The 5,072-nt window shown below is 43.1% G+C and overlaps 1 non-coding gene across 1 annotated transcript; it reads left to right on the top strand.

Annotated features, from left to right (window-relative positions):
- Positions 1-3,267: 3,267 nt before the first annotated feature.
- On the top strand, positions 3,268-3,351 carry Trnas-gga. The gene is given in 2 exon segments: positions 3,268-3,307; positions 3,317-3,351. It is a non-coding gene; the product is annotated as a tRNA-Ser (tRNA).
- The last annotated feature ends 1,721 nt before the right edge of the window (positions 3,352-5,072 follow it).

Below are 5,072 nucleotides of genomic sequence, written 5' to 3'. Positions count from 1 at the left end.
GTCTTGAGTCTACAGGCACACACAAGAGTCGCTGATAGTTTTACGCTTTTGGGTAGAAATGCTGTCTGCGATTTGGAATCCAATCTATCCATTCTACCACATACTTGCGGTTAATAATGTAGAGACACCTTTTAATAATTACAGCCATTGGTGAATCACATTCGTGCCACTCTCAACGAGTCACGATTACGAACCTATCTGCTAGGGTTCCCATAGAGCAAAAACTCCAGTGCTATTTTTCTGGAAAGTCCCTCTGCTGCATCTTGGTTATGATCGAACTCACTTCCACAGACCAGTGTTGTTTCCTCACTACGATCCTATCTGCTAGGGTTCCCATACAGCAAAAACTCCAGTGCTATATTTCTGGAAAGTCCCTCTGCTGCATCTTGGTTGTGATCGAACTCACTTCCACAGACCAGTGTTGTTTCCTCACCTGTACTGTAGGATGACCTACCATGATCCGTGTCAGCTGCTGATACACTGACATTAACAGGTTTCGATCATCTGGCTCTCACACAAAGCTTAACATTGCATGGCTTAAACTGTGTAGCTACCATGATACAGGCTAGTAGAACTAAAACACACAGGCGATGATTCTCATTGAAAAAAATGTGGAAGACATAGCAACATTTGAATACTGGAATAGTTTGTGGTACTGTAGAGCGCTTGAGGATGATGATCTGTACAGTTAATCCCATCTTCCCCATCGACAAGGTAGCGGATGTCTAGGTGGTCCATTTCGAAAAGCACTATCCCTTCATTTGTTAGTCATGTACATGATTACTGTTCCTTTGTTGACCATCACCAGAAGGGTGCTGTTCACATCACACATGAGGTAGTACAAGTAAAGAATTGCTGTCACCTTATTGGTGGAAAAAAATAGAAACATGTGGAGGGCATCGCAGCATATGGAAATAGGACCAGTCTGTAGCATTGAGGAACGCTACCAAACAACAGTATGCAGGTGCTGACCTCTACATTTGATCCCGTGCTCCACAGTGACAAGTATTAGATACCCGGTGTTCCACCAAGGCTCCCACCATCTCAGCCCAGTGGTGTCAGCCAATCATATGTGGTAATATTAGTGTATCCAGTGGCCAGTCGAGATGAGTAAGAGACCGTTGATAAGAATGATGAACTGTAATACACACTGCAATTGATAGCGAGATCAATTTTACCCAGAAGTCGGAGAGAGCTGTGTCTACCACATTCTGCAACATGTGTAGAAACAGAGTGAGGTGGAAATGGGAACATGTTGTGATAGGTCCGCCACCCTTGTACGATGTGCAAGCTCAGCGCCAAACGAAACCAGCTCCTGCAACACGACATAGTATAAAAAACAGAATGTGCAGTTACGTTGGTGTTTCTTATCGGGAAAATTACAAACAGTTACCGCAGTCTGTAGCAGATCCGTGTCCCTCAGGGTCCATTCACGTCTATCACCCAAACATTCTATCATCGTTGTTCTTTATCATCCAACAGAGAAAACTTACGAAATTTAAGGGCTCCGCCAACTCCATCTGATAGATTTTTACCGCATCTCTCTCTTCCGATACATCAAAAACGAATACCATCTATGTGCCAGCATCGAGTATATGTGGCGATCCTATTAAATATACAGGTATTTGTCCATTGGGGCAGGTGGCCAGTGATCGACGTCGCTTGCAAAATAAAGACACACAAAAAGCAGAGCAAATGTGCTGTAATTGTAGAATATGCTGTTGGAAATGACTGGTTGCGTTTGAGTACAGTGCTATACTACGCCCCCGGCCAAAGAAATAGTACATTTGCGCTAGGTGTTCGCAGCTGTACTATATTTACAAGCAATTTTAGAACAGAGAACGAGAAATGATGTCATGATCGCGTGGATAGAAGTGATATAAAATCTATAAAATGACGGAAAATACGTAGAAATTTCGGGAAAATACTCCGAAATGTGGGGAAATTCAGGGAGTACTTCATGATGTGTCGGCAGCTGGGCCAACACCTTGTAGATCGAGATGGCTGAAAATGCACGCTAGACTAACGCAGACGGGCGTGAAGTACTGGAACAGGCTACGTAATTAATGCTATGAAGAAAAGTACGTAGCTGGATTAATACTTATCTTTAATCAATCATTGTGGTACATCGCTCTTGACTATACACAGGAGACTTTAATTACAATCACTGTAAGGCTAATGGCGCCTTGCTAGTTCGTAGCCATTAACTTAGCTAAAGGCTATTCTGTCTCTCGGTTAATGAGAGAGAAAGGCTTCGTACATCTAGTCGCTAGCTAGGTCGTCCGTACAACTGGGGCGAGTGCTTGTTCGTATCACGAGACCTGCCTTGTGGTGGCGCTAGGTCTGCGATCACAGTGGCGACACGCGGGTCCGACATGTACTAAATGGACCGCGGCCGATTTAATCTAACACCTAGCAAGTGTGGTGTCTGGCGGTGACACCACACTTCAAAGTCTTCTGATTGGTGCAGAACAATTCTTGTACTTTGGAACGAGTATACGACAACGAGAGGAATACTGCAAAACGTTGAGATGGGAACAATGTGAACCAGGGAAACAATCACATATTTTTTGTCGAGGCAACATTCTACTGTAAGTCTATTGATGTAATAGTGACACGCACGAGCTGAGTTAAGGCAAGATGTTCCCATTTTCACCGAGTGATCAGAACACAGTCCTACAGCGTTAACTCAGCTCATTTTGTTTCTACACAGGTTGCAGAATGTGGTAAATATAGCTCTCTACGTCTTCTGGGTAAAATTGATCTCGCTATCAACTGCGGTGTGTATTACAGTACATCGTTCCATATCAGAGGTGGCTTTCCCATCTCTACTAGCTGATGATTACCGCATGATGACTGACTGACACCATTCGGCTGAGATGGAGGGAGCCTTGGTGGAACGCCGGATATATGATACTTGTCACTGTGGAGCATGAGATCAAATGTAGAGGTCAGCACCTGCAAACTGTTGTTTGGTAGCGCTCCTCAATGCTACATACTGGTCCTATTTTCATATGCTGCGATGCACCCCGTATGTTTTTGTTTTTCCACCACTAATGTGATAGTACCTCTTTGCTTGTAGTACCCCATGCGTGTTGTGAACAGCACCTTCTATAATCGTGTCTATGACTGCCAATTGAAGAACAATGCTTTTCGAAATGGAACTCCTAGACATCCGCTAACCTGTCGATGGTGAAGATGACATTATCTGTGCAGGTCATCATCTTCAAATAGCTGTTGGAAGCGCTCTTGAGCACCGCAGAGCCGGCCCGGGTGGCCGAGCGGTTCTAGGCGCTACAGTCTGGAACAGCGTGACCGCTGTGGCCGCAGGTTCGAATCCTGCCTCGGGCATGGATGTGTGTGATGTCCTTAGGTTAGTTACGTTTGAGTAGTTCTATGTTCCAGGGGACTGCTGACCTCAGGTGTTGAGTCCCATAGTGCTCAGATCCATTTGAACCATTTGAATACCGCAGACTCTTCCAGTTTCTATGTGTTGCCATGTTTTCCACATTTTTAGCAATGAGCATCATCGCCCATGTGCTTTACTTCTGCCAGCCGGTGTTGTGGTAGATGCACAATTTATGCCATGCAATGTTCAGCTTTCTGTGAGAGCCAGAGGATCCAAAAGTGTTAATGTCGATTTAGGAGCAGCTGACACGGATCTCTAAGTCATGATAGGTCATGCTACAGTACAGGTGATGACACTTTACACTGGTCTGTGGAAACGAGTTTTATCACGACCAAGATGCAGAGGGACTGTCTAAAAATAGTGCTGGAGTTTTTGGTGAATGCGATCCTTTGCAGATAGGTTCGAAAAAGAGAATCGTTGCGAGATATGAGAGTGGCACGAATATTATTCACCAGTGGCTATAATCATTAAAAGATGTCTCTGCCAGATACAATGCAAATGCATGGAAGGATGGATAGGCTTGATTTCAAATTACAGACAGCATTTCTACCCAAAAGCGTAGCACTATCAGCGACTCTTGTGTGTGCCTGTGGAGTCAAGACTACTTTTTATGCAGGGAGACTGTAACGTAGTCAGTGCGATCGAGGTTTTAATAGTTCAGTTCTTATGCTAAATGTATGGTGTGGGATGTAGAATCCCTCTGTGGTCAGCAGCAAATGTTGGTTCTCAATAGTGTTCCTCGAAAGGGACATCGTCTTCCTTCCATGGATTCCCATTTGACGTGCCTGATGAGTGTAACCCGACTACCGCAAAAAATAAAAGAAAAAAATTACTGCCCATGGAAATTGACTCTCATTATCAATTTAAGTACTTAGCCAATCATATGAGGTGCTGCCTGGTGTGTGGAGTAGATGGCTAGGGGGCCACAGGATGATTCTTGAGAGGCGTTTCTTTTTTTTTCCGTTGCAGCGATATTAGCGAAATTTGAATCTGTCATCTACAAAGGGCGAGACAGGGTCTCACGATTTGTTTCATAAATTCCAGTATGATACAGAATTGCATTGGTAAAAGGAGACCTGTCACAGTGTACAAAACAGCTTCATTCCTTGGAATTATAGCTCGTTGTTGTCAAACGTAAAAAGAATATTTTTCTCCGACATGTGAGCCAATGGCGCGAAAGATTGTCTGAAATGTTTGTAATACACAAGGAAGACTTAATCTAGCAAATGAACAATGGAGCATAATTATTAAAATTAAAATCATAAAAACAAAAAAATTAGAATGATAAGAATTTAAATACGTTGAACCTCTAAAAGTGAGAGACGCTCTCAGGTCATGTAATATGTTCAACAAGCTGAAAGAAATTGCTTAATATAGCTTCATTTCTTTGGGTTTTATATTCTCGCTTTTCTTTACTCCAATGACGGTTTCCAGATAAAGAAAACATTCTGCGGTGATCGGTAATTTTCGTAGCAAAATAGTCAGTTTTTCTCCTGATTTTACACATGTTGGAAATATCTCTGCTGATCACTTGTGATCGGTAGTGGTGCACTTCGTTGGACGTCAAAAAATAATGAATGCAAATGGTATCCTTCAGTCGAACGTAAAAACTATACCAGTTTTGCTCATAAAACTACAAGAAAATGGACTTTCATGGAAACTG

This window comes from Schistocerca piceifrons, chromosome 7 (assembly GCF_021461385.2).
Source record: "Schistocerca piceifrons isolate TAMUIC-IGC-003096 chromosome 7, iqSchPice1.1, whole genome shotgun sequence".
Classification (NCBI taxonomy): Eukaryota; Metazoa; Arthropoda; class Insecta; order Orthoptera; family Acrididae; genus Schistocerca; species Schistocerca piceifrons.
Note: the sequence above shows the minus strand (reverse complement) of the source record. Positions and strands in the feature narration are given on the sequence as shown.